At 41.3% G+C, this 24,790-nt stretch overlaps 1 pseudogene; it reads left to right on the forward strand.

Annotated features, from left to right (window-relative positions):
* The window catches only part of LOC117515535, a 37,680-nt pseudogene extending 14,912 nt beyond the window's left edge, over positions 1-22,768 (forward strand).
* The last annotated feature ends 2,022 nt before the right edge of the window (positions 22,769-24,790 follow it).

Consider the following 24,790-nt stretch of genomic DNA (forward strand, 5'->3'; position numbering starts at 1 on the left):
TATTTATTATTGATATTTGTAATTATGATGTAAATCCAATATATATGTCTCATTTTAGTCTACATTCTTACATTTCCAAATCATTGGTTATTTCTACTCTTGTGTTTTTTGTTAGGAGACACAAGGAGTGTGTGTAGCTACTTATGGCATGTCCAAGGAATTTTCCAGCTTTCTTCTCTCCACAAAGTGGATTCATTTCCCCTTACCAAGTCTGCAACCCTGAGGAGGCAGCAAAACTAATTTGTAAGCAACACATTGGTTTATTTTCAGAACTGAAGTCAACATTAAGAGCCCCTTCACACATAGTACGAATAAATACGTACAAATCAGGGTGACTCACGGCGGAACAGCTCGTATGAGTGAACCACGAAAACATCGAGCCGACAAGCAGGTGTGAACGATACCGCTGTGATGGTTCATGCACGCAGGGACACCGCTGCTGTGGAAAAAAATAAATAAAAAACACATGCTGCAATGGTTTTGTGCACACGGGAACACAGAGCAAGCAGCTGCAGCATGTGTAACCACATCGCACAGCTGTTGTGAAAAAAACAAATACACACCACCCACAGGATTTGAACCTGCAATTTCCTAAAGCTCTGATTGCCAGCCAGAAATGTTACCACTGAGCTACCATCACTGGCCTGTAAAAGGTGCAGGAAAATGCCTGACATCAAGAAGGACATGGACGTCTTTTTAAAAATTACAGCTACACACCAATGAAAAAACACCGCATTTTATTGAATCCCTCTTATCAAGCAGGCAATACAGGTATCCGTCTGTTCCTCTGTAGATGACCCATGGTCACAGACGTATAGTCATGAAATGATATGAATGACAAGCAGGGCGCTCTTATCATATCCACACCTGCTGGCGGTGTGTCCAACTGGCCTCATGGTGGACGGTGCGCCACAAGACAGACACTGCGTTGTGGAACAGACCTCACGTGGGTGACGTGACATTCAGATCGCCCGCTGCGTGTTATGATCTGATGGTCCATTTGATCTAGGGTAGCCTGTCAATGTGCGCAGCACGTGCTCGCAGCTGCAGCCCATTGCAACAGCGATATATGTTTTTATGCAGGCAGACACACGTCACAGTGGGCAGTTGTTAGTTCATGTCTGTCCAAACACGTTATGGACTCTCACAGTGCACACTCTGCCTTTCAGCCGCTCTTATGTGCAAATAGTTGTAGCAACAAGTGTACGAGGCATTAGAAGCAGCTACGATTTTACACGTATTGCATACGATTCCTGCTTCATGCGCGCTTTGACCACATTTGTACTATGTGTGAAGGGGCCCTAACCCATGGAAACCAAAGCAACACCTACTACCATTCAAGGGTAATGAAGAAGAACTAAGTCCTCTATAGCCCCAAAGGTGTTGGCACTTATCACTGGATAATGTATTGTGAATTCGATGAGAGTCAACCACTTCCCCAGATGTGATGCGAGTCCACTGTACTTCCCCAGACAACACTGGTATCCATTTACAGCTGGGTGGACTGGTGCAATGCAGATGAAGTGTCTTGTCAAAGGATAATAGTATAACTGAGAACTGAACCAAGGTCGACATATTGGTTGCTCAGCTTCTATCCTACACTGTTCTAGAGTAGGTGGTTCAGTGGATAAGAATCTGGTCTACTGATATATAGGCCTTTGTTCAAATTTCCCTCATGCTACCTGTCTGTATACCTGTACAAACCACTTAAACTGCATTGTTTTAGTCTGCCCAGATGTAAAAATGGTTACCTGCCTTGGTTTGGGAAGTAAATGTGAGGCATTGGTGTATATGTATGTTTATTTGAAATGGGACTGTGCATATTACTGGACATTAGGGTGGTCCATAAAAATGGTCAAAAAAATTTTTCAAAAAACTTCGTCTCACCCTCTAAATTTATTGTACCTAACATAAAAACACATCATGTACAATTTCATAAAACTCTAATAATTTTTACTGGTAGCACACAGCCCTTAAAGATTTTGCTGGCAATAACTTTGTCATATAGTATGGTCATTTCCAGATATTTCCAAATTATTTCTGTCAGTTTAATATTGATATGTCAGGACAGAAATTATGGCAATACATTGGAAAATCAAATCTTTTCATATCCCATAAAATAGTTAACACTAAAACATGAATTGTGAGATGCAGTTCTTCTCGTACATGTATCATGCTCCTACAATACCTACATACTGGGGTAGCGAAGATTTTGTAACAATCAAACATTGCATTTTCATTTTATTGATGAAATAGTTTCATTATTGATACATTTAAATAAGTCTATGCTTTATATATTTCCACATATATGTTGATCTAGCTCCAAACAATAATATTCTTTATGCCTTGCAGTACTTAATATTCAGAAATGTATGAATCAGCACAAGAACCAATTATACAGCTGTGTAACATAAGAGAACATCCTTTACATGATAATGATATTTAAGTTGCTTACATCATGACCAAGACTTGCTGCCGTTTCAGTCAGAATATAGGTGGAACTTCTGTCTGTTGTTTGGGTCCTATCCAATGCTGCTGCAAGTCCTGGTGTTACAACAGCTTTAATTTTACTGGCTTTTTGTGGCGCTGGCATAACAAATTCTTCATCTGGACTTTCTGTGTTCTCTTCACTCTGGCTGGAGACAGTGTCAGGTAGTGAGACATTAGATGGTCCAGGCTCCTCCAGTTTCTCTTTGTATGTTGCTTCTGCAGCTTTCCTTTTTTCTGCTCTTTGTTCTTTGGCAGTTTGTATTTTATCTATGCCTGCCATGCATCCCCTTCTACCTTTCTCTCGCTGAGCAAGTAGGAACTGTCTGTCATCTTCAAACTTTATCATTGTTAGGACATCCTGATGTGCCATGTCAAACAAGTCCTCCAAAGATTCACAAAACACTGTTTCATCTTTCTTCTGCTTGTCTGTATTGCGATTCTTGGTCTTTTTCAATGTTTTCCATTTTCCGAACACCTTTTCTAACTTTGTGATCAGATGCTGCTTTGCCCTCAGTGGGATTCTAGCTCTCTCCCAAAAAGGAATTGCCATGTCTATAGAGGTCACAGCAGCATCATGGACAGTTTTCTTCAAATCAGTGTGTTTGAAGAAAAATACCTTGAGTATTTGCCCATTTGAGGGCAATTTGTTTCCCTTTATTTCAGTCGGTGGAACCAATAGGGTATACAAATGTTCTACTTCTAGTAGCTGACATGTTTTACTGAAGTTTCCAGTTAATGGTTAAGCATGTTAAGTCAGCAAGTGTCTCTTTTTACATTTATCTCATGTTAGATTCACCATCACCAAAGATCTGAAAGAAAAGAAGCTGTGAATTGAAGCAAAATTTTCAGCTTGTAGCCTAAAGTAACATTTTTGAAAGCATGTTGTTTGTGAGAAATATTTAAACCCAGGTATAGTTTTAAATTGAATATAAAATTATACTTTAGTTACACTCAGGTGGTTAACGTCTATCCTCTTTATAAGTGATGTGATTAGATACTGGATAATGGATAACCTATTGCACGGGCACTCGGGCAGCGATAACATATATTTACAACCTTCAGCTATGATGTGCTACCTCTAAATATTAATGTATGACAAAAATATTTGGCAGGCTTTCTTTTTTCCCAAAGCATCATAAAATGAAGGGGTGAGAGTAATGAATTTCCAACTTTTATTTTTTTGAACCACCCTACTGGACATAGTTACATGTAAATATGCCAGATTATAGCAAGGTGCTAATTTCCATCCATAGTCCCAGTAACATGAAAACAGACTAATAAAACCACACAACATACCAAAGTAAATTAATCATGACAGAAAAACAATTAAAGGAAAATACACATACAGATATTTACAATTCAAAGTAACAATAATTGATAGATAACAAGTAGCCGACAGGTGGGGGAACCAAAAGAGTTTCTTGATGGATGTTGAGGTGCAAACGTACTGTATTAAAGTGACAAGTGCTAAGCTCAAACGTGCTTCAGTGTCTGGTTGTAATTGCATATTACAGTACTAGGTTGTATTGCACAATGCCCAATACACTAATTTGCACATGTACAAGTGTAAATATTGCACAGGGTGTCATACACAAGTTTATTATGTAAAGGCTTCTAAACCATGTAATAAAGTGTAATAATGTGTGATGTGTGTAAAGTGTTTTGAGCATCTGGCAGATGGAACAAAATGCCGTGCAGTACCCGCTTTGCAATTTTATTTAATTTACTGAGCATAAAAACAAATATACATCATGTTAAGCTCTGTATGTGCCTTCTTGTGTCACGGGCTTGCTCTGTGTGCCCAGGTTTAAGAAGTCAGCAAGCTTCAGTCTTTTCCTGCTATGGAAAAATTTGTCTGTTGTAATTAGAAAGTCCACATCAGTTAAAAACATTTAAGGCTAATCTAAATAATAATAATAGTCATCATCATCATCATAATTTCTTCTGTTTAGATTCGGTTAGATGAGATTAGATTAGATATAACTTTACTGATCCCTTGGGAAGACTCCCTCAGGGAAATTGAGGTTCCAGCAGCATTGTATAGCAGCACACACGATAAGAAACACACACCCCCAATCTCAATCCCACAAATTCTCTTTTGTTCCCCTTCCCCCTTGGCCCTACCCTTACCCCTACGCCTACCCCTTTAAAACAAGGGGTAAGGAAAAAGGGGTATGCCTCTAGCCCTATGAATTGAGACACCCTCCGCCTTAGGAGAAAAAAAAAACTGCCCGTGTCAAACTGCCGCCCTTCACTGTTGTTAACATAGCAACCCCGAAATTCAACTCGTCTCCTAAATAAGCTTTCAGGCAGAAAATGAGAACTTTCATCAATGGGAATAAGTTGGAAAATATATATATACACACACATGTATATGTGTGAGACAAGTGTGCTCAGGGCTCCCTGTTTGTTTACAAAATACACACGTTACAGACCTTGAAATCCAACAGCAGGGATCACTATTATCCAAACATTTATGAACATACAAATTAACGTGCTTATCGTTTATCATGATTTTCTCCATTGTGAGACATAAAAGTGTCTTATCGTAGCGTTCGCGTGTCGCATGAGCGACGTTTCGATATTCTTCAGAACGACAGTATATGCAACATGCGTCCAGCAGCATACACGTTGCTGTCATAGACAACTGCCTGTAAAGTTTTTTGGCAAGTTATAACTTTCTAAACAGCGTAATTTATAATGAAAGCCGCTTCATTTCATGGCTCTTTCGGCGACCTGTTTGTTTTTTCGGAGACAGCAGTAAGCTCCTCCTACCCCTCCAAACGGAGTGTGCATCCAGATTCACTCCAAACGGAGGGGTTTTAAGCCCTCCGCCTACCCTTCCGCCTCGCTTCAAAAAGAGAATTGAGACACCCCTCTGTCTCTCGTGCCCGCGCAAAACGGAGGGGAAGGGGTAAGGGGAAGGGCCAAGGGGTAGAATTGAGATTCACCCACAGAATATCAAAAGTGAAAGTTAAAAAAAACAAAAAAAAAAAACAAATCTAAATATGAATACACCAATATAAATACCAGACATACTGATCATCATCATTATTAGGCTTCATGCTCGACGAGGGGGGTGTCGCCATGCGTAGAGCTAATCATATTTGCCAATCTTCTCCACTTGGGTCGGTCCAATGCTAATAGCTCAGCTTCAGCTAGTGATAGGCCCAATTGGTGTAGGTCCATGCCGACGACATCAATCCAGCGAGTGCGGGGAGCTCCGCGGGGGCGTTTCCAGCCACCAGATTTGGGGTCAGAGTGAAAGATAGCATGTGTTGGATGTTCAGGGGGGGAGTCTTTTGATGTGTCCATACCAGCACATCTAGCGCTGTGCTGCCAAATGGGGCGCAGGGGGTTGTTGGGTGCGTTCGCGCAGCGAGATGTTGGAGACTCTGTCATACCATTTTATTCCCTCTATTATGCGCAGTGCTCTGCTGTCGAAGCCGTCAATTCTCTCTGCCATGGTCTTATTAAGAGGCCAGGTTTCTGCTCCATAAAGAAGAATGGAAAGGACTGAGGTGTGTAGATCCGCAGTTTGGTCTTTCTGAGATGGAGTGGTGTCTCCACAGCGGCTTCCAAAGAATTTTCATGGCACTGGCTGCCCAGAGCACGTCTCCTGTTTATTTCTGGTGTGTGATGCTGCCATTGCTAATGACAGTTGACCTGAGGTAGGTGAAGGAGGTCACAAACTCCACTTCCACCCCACTGATGAGCCGTGGAGGTGGGGCTTCACTTCCGATGTGCATGAGCTGGTTTTAGCCAGCTGGCCCTTAGGCCCCGTTTGTCTGATCGCGACTGGTTTACTGGCTCCTACTGTTCCTCTCCTTCCCATCCTCTGTCTTCCTGTCCTTTGTCATTAACTTCATCTTATTTTAACTGTCTGCATATTTACTTGCACTTGACATTTAATTGTAACTACACTTATGGATACAGAATTGTTTTATTTTGAGCAGTTTGTCAATTATTCTACTTAAAGTTGTCATGGGTTGAAGACTCCATACAGAGATAAAGATAGGCTGGCATAAAAGAGAACCAGGGACAATGCAGAGGTCTGTATACAGAAATTTGGTAGGTCAAAAAACTGTGTGTGTGAAGTGATCAGCAGGTGGAAGGAAGATCCCAAAAACAGAGCTTGAGGTCAAAGCACAGGCTGGAATTGACACAAAATAAACACCAACACAACACCACCATAAAATAAACACAAGAATTAAACACAGAATAAAACCAAATTACAATGATACTAGAAATTAAACTAAAGAACCCGTAAGGACATTAACAGCAAAAAGCATACAAGAATACATTCAGGACACACAGGCATGAAAATCAACAGAGAATACTAAATAATGCCAAAGCCAGGAATGGTCACAAGAGGAGACAGAGGACATGGACAGACACAGACAAGACTCGTGACAAAAGTGTTATATAAATATTTAAATAAAAATTATTATAGCTGATGTAAAGTTGGATATCTGAATTTTATTTTTTATTATTTTTTTGCATCTTTCAGTAAGTTCTTTGTCACTGGGGCTCCATAGCGGTGTCCTGTTTGCTGTGCCCATCCCCGAACAGCACGCGGCAGCAGGTCAGCAGATAGAAGATGCAGTACAGATTGCAGTGGCAGAGGCAAGGTATCGAAAATCTTTGTAGCAGTGCTTCTAGGATCCTATAATCTGATGTCATGTAGTTTTCAGGGCTGTGAAAACAACGCGGATCCCCGGAATCCGCGGATTTCATCATGGGGAGGGGTGCGGGAGTGTCAGTGTTGTACTCTTTACTTGTGATCGTTACTGAGTTTTTAAAATGTTTATCGCTAAGCATTCTCTTTTTTTACGACATCATGCAAGTTTTATAAGTCCGTGGACACTGATCTGTGTGTTACAGATACAAATCAGTTTCCTCGGATCCGCGGAGTTTCGAGGAAAATAAATGCCACTCAAAGCCTGGCTGTTACGACAGTTGTCGTAAAGCGGGACTGGTTGGTTGCTGCGGTGACGCTGTGTGGCTCCTGTGCGAAGCTCGCCGAACGTAGCATGTGGACATCGCAAACTTTTAGAACTTTCAAGTTTTTAAAAGAAGAATTTTGCAGCATGTCTGTGTCACGGAGCGACATCAGACAGAGCGAAGATGGCGAGAAAGACGTTTTGAAAAGTGAATTGTTGCTGGCTTCATCAACACACCTGAAAGATAAACGGGAAAAGCGAATGGTAAGAATTTTTTTTTCTCTCTCCTGGAAAATAAACATTGTGCTGTTCAAACAGGATTTCAGAAAAGATATGTACCTTTTTTTTCTTTCATTAATCTAGACTTTCTTTTATTGAAAAAAGACATTGTGGCTTTGAATGAATTTAGGCTACATGAATTTACACAACAATGTAAATTAGTTTTATTAATGTAGACTTTTTTCATGGGAAAAAAGACATTGTGGCTTTGAGTGGATTTACAGGAATTTACACAAGAATGTGTGGCTTTTTATTATTAGGTATGTTATTGATATTTTACCCTGATTTTTTTTTTTTTAATATTCTACAATCTACCCCCTGCGAATTTTCATCGGATTTCACAATTTTCATTTCACAGCCCTGAGTTTTAGTTATTTCTTTAATTTAAGAAAGAACATCAGTGAAGTAAATGATAATTCCTGTGTGAATTTCTTTGAGTTCAATGTGACATGACCAACTAATCTGAGGGACTTTGATCTCTTCTGCAAATATTATACTTTCTGCTGTCTCTGACTCATGCAGAGCTACTGGTATCACAGGAAAGATGTGACGCCATTCATTCTACAAAAGGTCAATGAACTGACTGAAGGAAAGTCCCTTGAGGCCAGTATCCTTCTGCAATCTGAATTCCTGAGAAGTCACTCAGAAAACATGATTATATCAACAGCTCTGGGGAAAAAAGAATGTACACAGTAAAATCACCAGTGTTAAATTAACACTGCCAGTCAGAGTAGGACCATATGTACACTGTCAGTGTTAGACTGGTGATTTTACTGTGTAGAAATGATTTAGGAGTGATTTGAGGTACAACCCGAGACCTCTTACTATGTCTGCCATCATGGTATTAATCTCTATTACAAATAAATTGTCCTTAACCTGATATGTTCCAAGATATTGCACTTATTCATAACAATGCCAAGGTTGGCAGTCAGATAGCCTGCACACTGTCAAAACTAATGAAAGAGACAAAGTTCAGAAGCACAAGTCAGCTTCTTGAAAAGGACTTATCGGACTCAACGTCCAATATCGTGAGTGATGCTGAGGAGAAACATTTAATCACTGAGTGAACACAGTATTACCTCGATTATCTTCATTTGCAGGTTGTTATTGGAGGAATAAATGTGGATTTTGTTGCTAAAAAAACAAAATCTCCTGATGTGAGTTTGATAAATAATCAGCAATTTTGGTTTATGTGCATCAAATGAACTTTGAGCTTTGAGGATTCTGTTTTTCAGTTCAGACAGACTAATACAGGAAGTGTTTTCTCAGACATTTGGTGGTGTTGGAAGGAACATTGCCGGTTAGTCTTTATCAGATCGTAGATGTGTATATTTATTTGTCATTGCCACTTCACTCATTGCATTGTAATTTGTTTTTAAGATTGTCTGAGTCGATTAGGCCACAAACCGCTGTTCATTTCTGCCGTTGGAAATGACTCACATAGTGACGCAGTGTTAAACTATTGTAAACATATGGTAGGTTGATAATCGTTGCTTAATAGCACATCTAAACTCTCAGGCGTCATTGTGAAAATGGCACACTGTTGACTTTCTCTTATCTCTCTGTAAGAACACCAGCGGTGTGGCCAAGCTGCAGAAGCAAAAGACAGCAACTTACTGTGTTGTTGTCATTGAGAATGGGGAAGTGAGTCTCGAAGTGGGTGACATGGGACATTCATCAACATATTTCTGAACAGTATGTAAGTACTACCAACCAAAATTAGCTTTCAAATAGTGGTACAAACACTCTTTTGACGTTACTTTTTCAAAAATCCTGTGGCCACTCGAACGTTTCAGGACTGGAAACAAAACAAAACAAAAAGAAGCATGAAAAATGGGCACTGTTCTGGCATACTGAATTCCACAGATTCCCACCACATGGAACAATTTGGATGATGCTGGTGTCCAAAAGTATGTATTTGACTGCAAAGCAGTAAGTCCTATACAGGCTCAATGCTTACCCCATACAGTTGTATGCAAAAGTTTGGGAATCCCTGATAATCTTCATGATTTTCCTTTATTAATCATTGGTTGTCTGGATCAGAAATTTCAGTTAAATATATCATATAGCAGACAAACACACTGATATTTTAGAAGTGAAATGAAGTTTCTAGTATTTACCGAAATTGTGCAATAATTCTTTAAACAAAATTAGGCAGGTGCATAAATTTCGGCACCCCAACAGAAAAAATAACATCAGTATTTAGTAGATGCTCCTTTTGCAGAAATAACAGCCTCTAAATGCTTCCTATAGCTTCCAATGAGTGTCTGGATTCTGGTTGAAGTATTTTGGACCATTCTTCTTGCCCCGGCGCAACTAGAATTTTGTCACTGATTCATGAACATCAAGAATCTGCTAATATTGACTGGAATCCATGTGACCCTCATCTTTAACAAGATTCTCAGTACCTGCACTGGCCACACAACCCCACAGCATGATGGACCCACCTCCAAATTTTACTGTAGGTAGCAAGCATTTTTCTTGGAATGCTGTGTTCTTTTTCAGCCATGCGTACCGCCCCTAGTTATGTCCAAATAACTCAGTTTTAGTTTCCTCAGTCCACAGCACCTTATTCCAAAATGAAGCTGCCTTGTCCAAATGTGCTTTAGCATACCTCAAGTGACTCTGTTTGTGGCATGTATGCAGAAAAAACTTCCTCTGTATTACAGCATCAAACAGCATCTTGTGCAAAGTGCGCTGATAGTTGAACAATGCACAGAGACACTATCTGCAGCAAGATCATGTTGTAGGTCTTTGGAGCAGGTCTGTGAGTTGACTATGACTGTTATCATCGTCTTTGCTTCAGCTTATGTGAGATTTTTCTTGGCCTTCCACTTCGGGCCCTTAACTAGTACTGTGCCTGCGGTCTTCCATTCCTCACAATGTCCTCACAGTGGAAACTTGACAGCTGAAATCTCTGAGAAAGCTTTTGTATCCTTCCTCTAACCATGATGTTGAGCAGTCTTTGTTTTCAGGTCATTTGAGAGTTGTTTAGAGGCTCCCATGTTGCCACTCATTAGAAGAGATGCAAAGAGGAGAAGCATTTCCAATGGCCACCTTAAATACCCTTTCTCATGATTGGATTCACCTGTGTAAGGAGGTCAAGGGTCAGTGAGCTTACCAAACCAATTTTGTGTTCCAATAATTAGTGCTAAGTATATTCAAATCAATAAAATGACAGGGGTGCGCAATGTATGCATCTGCCTGATTTTATTTAAATAATTATTGCACACTTTCTGTAAATACTAGAAACTTTATTTCACTTCTCAAATATCAGTATGTTGGTCTGCTATATGATATATGTAACTGAAATTTCTGATCCAGACAACCACTGATTTATAAAGGAAAATCATGAAAATTATCGGGGGTGTCCAAACCTTTGCATAAAACTGTATATCATGGTAAGCAGTTGAAACTCCATCACAGTTTACATCCCCAGCCGGGGCTGGTACCCATTTGCAGCTGGATGTGCAGTGATGAAATAGATTAATTGTTGTATTCAAAGATACAGGTGGCATGACTGATGTCACAGACCGAATGGTCCCCCTAAAATTTGGTCCACCCTGCCTCCACTGCGCATGCATCATTTCAGACCACAGCACCATGTCTGAGATGGAGTCTCTTCACCCAAAGTGATCAAATGGATTAATGGGATTATTAACCATCAGATGACAAGGTAAAACCTCTTAAATCATTCTAAGTCAGTTTTAAGCAGAAACTAGGCCATTTTAAGCAGTAACGAGGTGATACTCTGTGAGGCTTTGAAATGACAGACACCCAGTGAATGCAACAGGTAGCAGCCCGTGTAGCTGCGTTGCTCTGATTGCCTCCTCTGTCTTTTATGATGAAATAATGCTGAATTATGTGGAAATGATTGTGGTACAAAAGCTTCAGATATCTGTCGCTGAGATACGAGGTCTCTTAGATAATAAACCGACCCTTTTATTTTTTTTTTAACTATATGGATTTGAATGACATGCGATTACACCAATCATGCTTGAACCCTCGTGTGCATGCGTGAGTTTTTTCACGCGTGTCGGTGACGTCATTTCCCTGTGGGCAGGCCTTGAGTGAGATGTGGTCCCCGCCCTCTCGGCTGAATTCCTTTGTTTCACACGCTGCTCGAGACGGCGCGCGTTGCTTATCAAAAATTTTTCTGGACCTGGAGGAATATCCGAGTGGACACTATTCGAGAAATTAAGCTGGTTTTCTGTGAAACGTTTAACGGCTGATGAGAGATTATGGGGTGTTTCTGTCGGTGTAAGGACTTCCCATGGAGCGGGACGTCCTGCAGCGCTTCCAGGCGCTGTCGTCGGCCTGTTTCGAGCTGAAAACATCCTAATTTAAGGCTTAATTCACCCAGGACATCGTGAGAGAACAGAGAAGATTCAGAAGAGGCCGGCATGAGGAATTTATGCGGACATTCCACTGTTTAAGGACATTTTTTTAATGAAAGATGTACGCGCAAATTCGCCGAGTCGTTTCCGTGACGACTCGGCAAATCTGTGTGCGCCGCGACAGGAAAAACACCTCCGTGTTGAAAACCATTTGTAGAATTCAGGCGGCTTTTAATGGCATTTCAACAAGTGAGTAACTGAGAATTGTTTAACAGCTGGGGCATGTTCCAACTTGCCCGTTAAGATTTCCAACGGAGGTGTTTTTCCTGCCGCGACCCCCCGCGGTCGGGTCCAGCCCGACATGCGACTCTGCCCGCACGTTCTTTCATTACAAAATGACCGTTAACAATGGAATGTCCGAATAAACTCCTCATGCCGACTTCTTCTGAAGTTCTCTGTTCTCTGACGACTTACTGCGTCAACAGAGCCTGAAATGTGGAAGTTTTCAACTTGAAACGGCGAGACGCTGCCGCCTCGAAGCGCAGATCGCCGTCAGGCGCCGTGGACCGTCCTTAAAGCGACACTACCAGACCAAAATCTCTCAGCAGCCGTTAAAATTTTTACCGAAAACCAGCTGAATTTATTGAACGGTGTCCACTCAGTTGTGCCTTACAGTTTTGAAAAAATTTTTATCAAACAAAGCAACAGTCTCTGAGCCATTCCTAAACAATGAAAAAAATCGACGAGCGGGTGGGACACTCCTCACTCAAAGACTGCCCACAGGCGAATGACGTAACCGACAGGCGTGAAAAAACTCTCGCATGCCCACGAGGGTTCAAGCATGTCTGATGTAATCACACGTGATTCAAATCCATATGGTTTTTGAAAAAAATAATAAGGTCGGATACTTTTCTAATAGACCTCGTAGATGATGACTGGAGTGCAATTTTAAGCAGAAACGAGGTGATAATCGGTGAACCGCTGCTGATGACACATGCACAGTGAAGGCAGGGCAGACCAATTTTTAGGGGGGACCTTTCAGTCGGCAACACTGGAAATCAGGCCTAAGTCTACATATTGCTCGGCAGCAAGCTTGGCATGCTGAAGTCATGCTGCTTGAGTTGGGGAATGGCTTGTGGAGTTCTAAATTCAGATTATACATGGATAAGAAGTTTTTGATTTTATGCTATGATCCTCAATATCAGAAAAGTCTGGACATATTTATCATTGAAAGAAGAATTTTCAAATCACGCATGGTAGTCATGGAGAAAATATGAGTGATCCATGGTCATTAAAAAACAAACAAAAACATAATGTCTGAGAAGCAGTTTTGCTCGATTTGATGCTTACACCACCATTTGAAAGATTCTCATGAGATATCTGCTACATTATAAAATAACTATTTGTTTAAATGTTTTTTTTGTGTGTGTGGTGTGTGTGTGTGTGTTGGTTTTGACTGGTGTGCCTTAATTGAGAGGAGTGGCGTCAACTTAGAACATGGCGCCATTTTGGTTCCATCTGCACTGAACTACTGAATGAACCTTTTATGTTTCAACATTTTTCAACATTTAACCACATACAGCAACCACATCCAGGTACAGGTGCTATTAAAATAAATATAAAAACAGTTAAGCTATCAAGTTTACATAAATTTACAATTTATGATGATTTATTTAATTAATTTAAAGCCTGATTTATGCAGCTGGAGAGCTGTAACTCCATGTCATGCAATGACGTGTGTGACAGTTTAAAGTTCTCTGTCACTGGATTATGCTTTATTCTGGACTAATTTGACCCTCAACAAGCTTTTCTTTCTACAGTCATCACCTCCAATTTCATTTCATTTAGTATTTTTTTTCATTTTATTTATTTATTTAAAAGGGACAGCACATATTAATGAACATATGAATATGTAAGTATGTCAGATTATAGCCATAGGCCAATTTCCATCTGTAGTCCCTTGCAGACTGATGTAAAAATGAATAAATAGTTTTTAGTAAGAACACACGAAACATCACAGGAACTTTCAATTTCAATTTGAATTCATTTTCATTTATATAACGCCAAATCACAACAGAGTTGCCTCAAGGCACTTCACACAAGTAAGGTCTAACTTTACTAAACCCCAGAGCAGCAGTGGTAAGGAAAACCTCCCTCTGAGGAAGAAACCTCAAGCAGACCAGACTCAAAGGGGTGACCCTCTGCTTGGGCCATGCTACAGACATAAATTACAGAACTTAGAATACAACAACAGACTACATTACATAGGGGTCACTAACTACTACAGCGACAAAACACAAGACTGAACAAGAGACAGGAAACGAGGACACAGACACCAACTTGGTCAGAGCTTGAATGGGTCTCTTACGCAAACTCAGGCAAAGGAGGGCACACAGATATAAAATAGAAAAATTTAAAAAACAACATCACTATAATTACAATTCAGTTGAAATACTTTAATGAAATTACAAGTCTAACTTCATTCATTTGTATATTTAAAAAGAAAACATTAAAATCAATAACTTATAAAGTGCACTACGCATTGCATATTTCCCTAGGGTTCTTCTTAGTTTCTACAACTGAGTTCACAATGATTACAATTTTATTTGACCTAAGGCACTGCTTTAGGTGACTTTTGAAAGCTTTAAACCTTGGGGCCTCCCTCACTGTAGTTGGCAAAGTATTCCATTGGACACTGCCTTTGTAGGACAGGACATTTTGTGCAAAAGGCCGTTTTTCTCAGACACTTCACAGTCCCCTCTACTCATAGTCCTGGTGACCCTCGGATCATTTGTTCTGTATTTAATATAGTCTGTAAGAGGTGGAGCAGCCAACCCATGTAAATCAGAAATTATAATCACAAAAACAAAAACTTGCATCAATTCAAGGTAGATGCTGAAACATCTTGCAAATTGAGAAAACGTTTGCAAACACAGAGGGAGAAAAGTAATTCAGTACAACACTAAAATGTTAGTCATACAAAAGGGAATACAGATGGGTCTTTAGCCTGGATGTGTATGACTCCACCAAATGAGGAAATCAGGTTTATCTCAGCAGGGCAGACTGTTCCACAGAACAGGTGTGTTATAAGAAAAAGCTCTGTGGCCGGCAAACTTCTTTTTAGCCTTTGGAACCAAGCAGCAACCTGAACCCGCTCGAACTGAAGCTGACGTGGAAATATAGTACCTTGACTGGCCGCTTTCCAAAACGGAGCACTTTCCCATCGAACTCCATGTTAAAATGTTCAAATTTAGAACAGAAATGAATATCCTGGTACAAAAAAAAGTTTTGTTCTCTTTCAACAGTTTCTGGCTCCATGACAACTGTATGGAGAGTGAATTTTTCATCTGACATCTTAGTTTAAGAATAAAGTTTTATAAATTTAGGGGCATGGTTGTTTTGAGTGACAGCTGCTGAACTGAGCGTTTCTATGTTTTGTCTTTAGCTCCGAGTCCACTCAATGCGGCTGGTCACGGAGGCTCTGTTTGCTTGTTTGGAGCATTTTATTACAAACACCTGGATTAATATGGTTTGTTTTGCCGTGAAATGTCCTAATGGATCAGCCGTCTCTGTTGCTGTATTCGCACTGAGTGACACTCTCGTCTGATTTAATGTTTTATGCTAACGGTGTTAGCACTTTTAGCTGTTGGTAGTTTCACCCGTTAGGTCCACTTGATGTATTATATGTGAGAAAATACGCAGCTCATAACTTTTAATGTCCACAACAAGTAAACCATTACGAGAACCACCGCACACACTCTAAAACATTGCAGCTGCATTTAATTATGTCTACTTGCTACCTCTCTTTAATAGAAAGAGCTCTTACAAGTTTTGGATGTTGAACTCAACTTTACAACACAACTCAAAGTTGAGTTCAACATCCAAAACTTGTAAGAGTGCTTTCTGTTAAAGAGATGCTGCAAGTGGACATAACTAAACACAGCTGTAATGTTTTAGAGTGCCCAAAAATATGATTTAATAAACACCCAAACAGAGGTTAAGTGACATGGACACTAAGAGAGGGGCGTGTTCAGGTGTATTTCATCACATGTAGAGCTCCTCACGCTGCACCGCTTTATGTATTAATGAGTTTGATGACTAGCTTCTGTTAATATGGTGCCGTACAGGAAAATAGCCCAGAGGTTCATGGGAGTTCGCCCAACCAGTCCACGTGTTTGTGGATCTGGAGAAGGCGTTCAACCGTGTCCCTCGAGGCACCCTGTGGGGAGTGTTCCGGGAGTACGGGGTCCGAGGTCCTTTGCTAAGGGCTATCCGGTCCCTGTATGACCGCAGGTAGTAAGTCAAACCTGTTTCCAGGGCACGTTGGCCTCCACCAGGGCTGCCCTTTGTCACCGGTTCTGTTCATTATTTTTATGGACAGAATTTCTAGGTGCAGCCAGGGTGTAGAGGGGGTCTGGTTTGGGAACCACAGAATCTCATCTCTGCTGTTTGCGGACGAATGTGGTTCTGTTGGCTTCATCAAATCAGGACCTTCAGCGTGCACTGGGGCGGTTGCAGCCGAGTGTGAAGCGTCCGGGATGAAAATCAGCACCTCCCAATCCGAGGCCATGGTTCTCGTCCGGGAAAAAGGTGCGTTGCCCTCTTCAGGTCGGGGAGTGTCCTTGCCTCAAGTGGAGGAGTTTAAGTATCCTCGGGGTCTTGTTCACGAGTGAGGGACGGATGGAGCGTGAGATCGATAGACGGATCGGTGCAGCATCTGCAGTGATGCGGTCGCTGTATCGGACCGTCGTGGTGAAGGAGAGAGCTGAGTAGGGGGGCAAAGCTCTCGATTTACCAATCGATCTACGTTCCGATCCTCACCTATGGTTCATGAGATTTGGCTCATGACCGAAAGAACGAGATCGCGAGTACAAGCGGCCGAGATGAGTTTCCTCCGCAGGGTGGCTGGGCGCTCCCTTAGAGATAGGGTTGAGGAGCTCGGTCACTCGGGAGGAGCTCAGAGTCGAGCCGCTGCTCCTCCACGTCGAAAGGAGTCAGTTGAGGTGGCTCGGGCATCTTTCCAGATGCCCCTGGACGCCTCGCTGGAGAGGTGTTCGGGCACGTCCCACTGGGAGGAGCCCCGGGGAAGACCAGAACACGCTGGAGGGACTACATCTCTCGGCTGGCTTGGGAACACCTTGGGGTTCCCCCAGAGGAGCTGGGGGAGGTCTGTGTGGATCGGGAGGTCTGGGGCGGCTTTGCTTGAGCTGCCTGCCCCCGCGACCCGACTCCGGATAAAGCGGAAGAAAAGGGATGGATTGTGGATGGATTATATTAGTAATAAAACCTTAAAATGGGACCTCGCAGGACAGGAGTTGTTCCTCTGTGTTTGCAATTGTTTCTCAATTTGGAAGACATTTTTTGATGTAACCTACCTGATGCAGGTGGTTTTTTGTTTGTTTTGTTTTTTCTGCATTTGGGGGTGTTGTCTTAATTTTGCAAGTGCTGTGGCCTCTCTTGAACACTACAGAAACTTTTCAGTTTTGTGATCTGATGGAGAGGCAATCAGCATGTCTCCGTTTGGTAATTTGGGTGTCATAACCTTATCCTACTTAAAAAGGTTGATTTTATTGCCACTCTGGTCACAACTTACAGATCTTCAGCCATAAGCCTAATGCTGGTATGTTATGGTTGTAATCAGGTAAGCTATTTGTGTGTGTGTGTGTGTGTGTGTGTGTGTGTGTGTGTGTGTGTGTGTGTGTGTGTGTGTGTGTGTGGTGGGGCGTGCTAATCCTTCATGCTAGCCCTCCACAAATCAGTGACCCCCCCCACGCCACCCCCAGTCTAGATACGCCATTGACTGATGTTTTCATGTTCAAATGTGCTGTTGCCCTCAAAATGTATTGGGTATAAAATTAAACCTCACATTTTCCTTTGCTGCATAGCTTCACCTTCACCTGTCAGTGTGTTTCTCCAGGACTCTTCTGTATTCTCTATTTTGAATTAGGTTTCACAGTTTGAAAAGCAGCTTTCATCAGCCACTCTGGTGTGTCTGGATGGAAACATCCCCCTGTCCACCATCAACTATGTCTGTTCTATGCTAAAAAGTACAACATTAATGGTAAACATTGGAAACTGGTCAATAGAAGCTACTGAATCATCATGAACTGCAGACTTTCACTCATTTTGATACAATCTTATCAATGTCTTACAGTTTGTATGAACCAACCGATTCAGAAAAGGCTCTTAAGCCTTTCTGGTCAGAGTCCTGGAAATCGCTGTCTTACACTTCTCCAAAACCTGGCCAGAGCTTGTGCTCCATGAAAATGCCCTGGGTATCCCAACACCTGAGGGTAAAGCCACTGAGTCTTCTGAAGACTGGAGAGAGGATTTAGTCAATCATTATAGACTCATTTCCTGTATTTACCCACTAATGTTTCGTCAAACACACTAACACTGATGCTTCTTATCATAAAATTCTTGTAAGAAAAAAAAAGACCCCACCAGCATGATATATATGATTGTGACAGCATTAATGAGAATGTGGCTTTGGCTTGGTCAGTGCTGCCAAGGTGTCTTGACAAGATGCTCAGCATGGCTTGTGATCTCTCACGCCCCCTTCTGGAGCAGCTTCACTGTGTAGTTGTGACCCTGGGTAGTAAGGGAGTGTTGCTGTGTGGAGAACACGACGCAGGCTCCATCAACCTGCAGCCACGGAAACAAAAGGCGGTAAGGACCAGCAGTGGTCATATGGTGATAATTATGATATGGTGATGTGATGGCTGTGACAGTGATAATAAAGAGAGTGTTTACTGCAGGACAGACGGCTCTGTGCTCTTCACTATCCGGCACTGAGTGTGGCCACAGAAGAGACAGTGAATGTTTCAGGAGCAGGAGATAGGTATGAGTTTATATCATTTTAATGCACTTAAAAAAAAAAATCACCTGTACTCATGTATTTACAGGGCTTGACAATAAGGCAATTTATGCACTGGCCCACAGGGCCAGTAGAATCTGAAAGTTACTGGCCCGGATGAAAATCACTGGCCCATACTTTCACGCCTGTGCCGAACCGGGGGGTAACTGATAAGAATTTTTTAAATCAACACTCAGACATTAGAATTGGGTTTCCTTAATGTAAAAACACTTGAAAACAGGGGTAACTGATAAGAATTTTTTAAATCAACACTCAGACATTAGAATTGGGTTTCCTTAATGTAAAAACACTTGAAAACAAACACAAAATTCTTATACTACATGATAAAAACCTTAAAGTGAGTAAACTTTGAAAAAAATGTCGGTAGGTAACTGATAGGAATTTTTTCAACACTCAGACATTAATACAAAAATAAATTTATTTCTTGATCATTTACAAAATTAATATGTTAAATTTCATAAACCAAGTTCCCTTGCTAATGTTGTCACCGTGGGGTTTCCACAAGGGCATGCTGATTAGACTTTTAAACTGGCGTATGAAATCATACCACATTGTCTACCAGGACATGGTATATTTATACTTACTTGTTAGCATATTCTGGCATGGCCCTACAAGTTCCACAGAAGACAACCTCACTCTCCTCATCACGCTCCAGCTATGGCCGTCTTTTCTTCCAGGAAGTTTGCCAAGTTTTCCTCACCCTTCTCATATTCAGCATCAGCAGCCTTCCTCTTCTGTGCTTGTTTTGAGGGTGATAGCTGTTCTTTTCTTTGCTTTCCTGGTTTCTGTCCAGGGGCAGGAGGTTTCAAGAAATTCATAATATTCACTGCGCTCGATCTTGCTTAAGCGAAAATGACGCGTCGATGTTGAAGCGAAATTTGCGCCACATCAGAAGATGCGCCTGCAGACGAAGTTTGTCTGCACTTCGGCAATGTTCCCAACATTGCGAAGTGGTGCAACATGTCCTGTCTCTGGTAGCAGCCTGTGAGCAGGACGTATGTCTCTTTTGTCCTTTATTTCACACTATGACAAGAGTTTTTGGAGGAGCAGCAGCCCCACAGCAGCGGGAGCGGAGTTTCTTTTTCTTTTTCTTTTTTTTTTTTTTTTTTAATTGTTTACATGTGCGCGCGTGAACGGGACAGTTGGTCCTCAAGTTGGTTCCTGCAGAGGCAGAAGGACCGCTGAAAGCAGCCATCATCCAGACGCAGCTCCTGCAGCAAATAATGATACTGCCTGAATTGGGAACGTCTCATGACGTTTGTCACTTTCCACAACAACTCGCTCCGTGTGATCAAGGTCCGTCATGTTAACTTGACTGACAACCGGAGCCGGCGAGCCGAATGGAAGCTCCTCCTATTTGATGACGCACCGGGGCGAATTTTCACAGCAAAAGCAGAGCGACACACCGGGTGAAGGAGGCGCGTCCGTTGCCACGCGACCCCCGCGAATTTGTAGCATCTGATCGCGCCCGGTGTGAACGCGGCATTAGACTAATATATCTGCCCAAAGCGATTTTAATTCTTACTGGCCCATAAGGACCAGTGAAATATGAACTTCACTGGCCCGTGGTGGCCCGGAACATGTAAAAAAAGGCCGCCGGGCCATCGGACCAGTGCTATTGTCGAGCCCAGATTTATTTGGGCCTCATGCAAGAACCACTACTAGTATGAACACACTAATTCATAGTGACTCAAAGTGATTTAAGAGAAATTCCCACAGTCATCAAGATCAGTGCAGGAGACATTAACCTCTCATTCCATCCCATCCCATGTGACCCCCGCTGGACCAAAAATTAGTAGCAACATCTCAAACTGCATACCCACTTACACGATACATTCTTTCAGTCATCTCAATCACACAGACCCTTTTTCATTGTTCAGTGGTTCTGTTCATTTTCTTTGTTGTGGTGAAACGTTAAAATACATTTTTATATCAAACAAAATTACTTGCTCATTTCACTAACCGAGTCCAGTGAAAAGCATTAACATTTTTTTTTTTTTCCTATTAGCTGGCTTTAGCGGGTCTCTTAATTCCACTGTTTTTGCTATTTAAAAATACCGTTTTTTGATGGAATCTGAATACAGGATATCAGTCTGAGTTCATGTCCTAATTTGACACGTGAAGTATCGGGTCCCTGAATTCCACTGTTTTTGCTGTTTAAAAATACCGTTTTTTTGATGGAATTTGAAAACAGGATGTCAGTCTCTGAGCTTATGTCCTAATTTGACACGTGATGTATATGGACATAGTGCATGTCCCTAACATGTTATTGGCTGTCATATAGAACTGCATTCCATGTATGTGTGCATGCATGTCTCAGCCAGACTTGTGTATGTAATAAAGTCATTAATATTTTTGAATCTCACCAAATTTGAAGTTGAAGTCCTCAATGAGATTGTCTTTAATAAGCTCAAACATGGCCATCATCAGACTGCAACAAGGCACTTTAAAGGACCCCAAACATCCTTGAAATGTGTCATAATTGCCTAACTCTATACTTGGCCCCTTTCACGAGTGATGATTGAGATGTTTTGAGCCTGACCCGGAAAACATAGGGCATGGTTCTCCATCTTTTGCATTCTGAGAAAGCAACATTTCTCAACATTGCACCCAGTGAGTCAAAACTTCACACAGTCTTGAGAAATGTTGGTTTCTTGAATGCAAAAATGGAGAACCATGCCCTGCTTTTTCTGGGTCAGGGTCAAAACTTCTCAGTTGCCTCTCATATGAGGGTAGACAGTATATTATAAATTGTTCTTAATCATGCAGAGGATTTTGTATATATAACGTTTACACTCAAATGGGTAAAGGTTGCATAGAAAATAGCTAAAAAATTAAACCTTTGTTTAAAACTCTTTAAAATTAAAGTTCTCTTAATACCTTTGTTTCAAGAATTTGTATTGATCCCTACCTCTAACCTAGGTGTACACTATAAGCATGTGGACTGAACCTTCATTTTGGCAAGACACCTTGTTTATGTTAATTCATTATTCTAATGAGAATGCTTGGGGTTTATACACAGGTGAAATTTAACATGTTTACATACATCATTTATGCATTTTTCTGAATTTACAAGCATTTCCGGAATCTGGCGTAATACACTAGTATGGGTTGATTATACTAAAAAGTTAAGGGAAATTTGAGAGAGCTTAAAAAATTTTCTCTTGTGAGGTCCATTGTCTCTTTGTCTACAGTCTTGCAGGTGCCTTGATTGCTGGAATTCTTCAGGGGCGAGACACGAACAGTTTGTACGAATGGGTCTTCTGGCTGCATGGCTGTCCCTGGCATCACCTCACCCCGTCAACCCATCTCTTACTTTGGACTCTGTAGATCCGAGTCAAGTCCAGACTCAAGACTGGCCCGAACCAAGCTTCATGTGGATAAATTAAAAATGTTTACAAAATGCTTGAGAAACATGGGATGAATTTGATTTGTTGTTTAAAAAAAAAGTGGATTGGACTTTTTGTGATTTGTGAATCGGGTAGTGCAGGAAGTTCCCCACAGAGCAGATCGGCTGTGCAGTATTCATAAATAGTATTAATACTGTTTATGAATGCTAAAAAATATGAGTATTTCCTTACATTCATATGATCAGTTATGATCATATGAATGTAAGGAAATAATTTTACATACTGTTAGTTGCAGTAACAATAGCAAATGTGCTGCACTGACGTTTCTGGTTTCTGAGTCATTAGTGAACTCAAAAGAATTATCAAAGAAAAGGTAACTGAATTCAATTTATTACATTTATATAGCACCGAATCACAACAAAGCTGCCTCACGGCGTTTTGTCACTGTCGAACTTTATAAATTGAACTGTAGAAAACAGGAACGGGATATAACAAGATATCTGACGGACTGAGAATGCCAATTAGCAGTGTTAAAACTCTAATTAAAAAGTGGATAATGAGGGATTCTATTGGAACCAGACCACGGTCAGGTAGACCAACAAAAATTTCAGCAACAACTGCGAGGAAAATTGTTCAGGATGCAAACAAAAACCCACAAATAACTTAAGCTGAAATACAAGACTGAAAAAAGTGTGGCTGTTTCAAGATGCACAATAAGGACGCACATGAATAAAAATGGGCTGCTTGGTCAAGTCACCAGGAGAACACCATTACTACTACATAAATGTCACAAAGTTTGCTTCTTACAATATGCCAAACAGCACAGAGAACATCATCGTTTGGGGTGATGTTGGAATATGCCTTATTTTGTTATCACTTAAATGTCTAAAGGAATTGTTTTCTTTAAAGTAGAAGTAACCCTGTTTCCATATGCAGTGTTGAGATACATAAGATATCTGAGATCCTTGTCTCGCTTAGTCAGAGCAACAAGAAATCTCTCATGGCGTGATTAATGCAAAGTTTCTGTTTTTCAATACGCAGTGTTCAGATACATGAGGATATATGAGTTTTGTTTAGTCAGAGCAAGTAGAAAAATAAGCTGTTGCCACACATTCGCACGTGGTATTTGTCATATTTTGCTGATGTTGACACTTAACTAAAGATTGAAACTGTCCTTGTTCGCGGGAGAGACTGTGCTGATTGTTTCTGCTTTGTAACCATGGTGACAGCATCCTTGTTTGCTTGAATGAATAAAACTGAGGTAGAGTGTCACTCGGGAGAGAGGAAGGAGAAAAGGAATGAATATGTTGCTTGAGCGGTATACTCTCTCCTCATGAGCCAACACTCTGCTCGCAAGCAAAAGATAAACAGTGACTCTTGGTGTGTTTCTTTGATATCAGGTTGTCTGTGATTTCTATTACAGGGTGAACCTGACAGGTGATGAGACCAAAATTGAGCTTTTGGCCACAAGCATAAATGTTACATTTGGAGAGGAGTCAACAAGGCCTATGATGAAAGGTACACCATTCCTACTGTGAAGCATGGAGGTGGATTGCTGATGTTTTGGGGATCTGTGAGCTAAGGCACAGGAAACTTGGTCACAATTGATGGCAGGATGAATGCAGCATGTTATCAAAATACTGGGGGAAAATTTGCACTCATCAGTCCGAAAGCTGCACATGGGACGTTCTTGGATGTTCCAACATGTCAAAGATCCAAAACACAAGGCCAAGTTGACCTGTCAATGGCTCCAGCAGAATAAAGGTTCTGGAGTGGCCATCTCAGTCTCCTGACCTCAATATCATTGAGCCACTCTGGGGAGATCTCAGATGTGCAGTTCATGCAAGACAGTCCAGGAATTTACAAGAACTATAAGCTTTTGCCAATAAGAAGGGCAGCTTTACCATTAGAGAAAATACAGAACCTCGTGCACAACTACCACAAAAGATTCCAAGCTGTCATTGATTTTAAAGGGGGCAGTACACTGAACTGGCAGAACTGGGGTATGTAAACTTTTGATCAGGGTCATAGTTTCTGTTATTTAATGGTTGTTATCGACCAACTTTTTCACTGAGGCTCAATGTAAACCACTAAGGCACCCTGCTGCCCACACCCACATACTATATTGATGGAAATCTATTGAGAGAGTTGGTTATCTCTGCAAATGAGAGCAATCTTTATCCTTGGCCTATGAGAGCAAGAGGCCTAGGTCGAGGTATGGAGTAATGGTTTGGTGATGCCAGTATCTTTGCAGGAGAACGGAGGTCTAAATTTTTTCCTGGTGCTTCCAAGCTTAAGCCCCATTCTCGCATTCACAGATATCCATCCCGGATGGCCAAGGTCTATAACCTTGAAAAATTGGTGTGTGAAGATCACAGTTGCCCATTAATGTGATCTAGAGTGTTATTTGATGGCAGCGGGTGTCACTGGCCCTTCTGGAAACCAATGTTACAGACTCCACATAAATGTACAGAATTACCAAAGTTTTCAAAACCCCACAACAATAAAAACAAG

This window comes from Thalassophryne amazonica, chromosome 8 (genome assembly GCF_902500255.1).
Source record: "Thalassophryne amazonica chromosome 8, fThaAma1.1, whole genome shotgun sequence".
Classification (NCBI taxonomy): Eukaryota; Metazoa; Chordata; class Actinopteri; order Batrachoidiformes; family Batrachoididae; genus Thalassophryne; species Thalassophryne amazonica.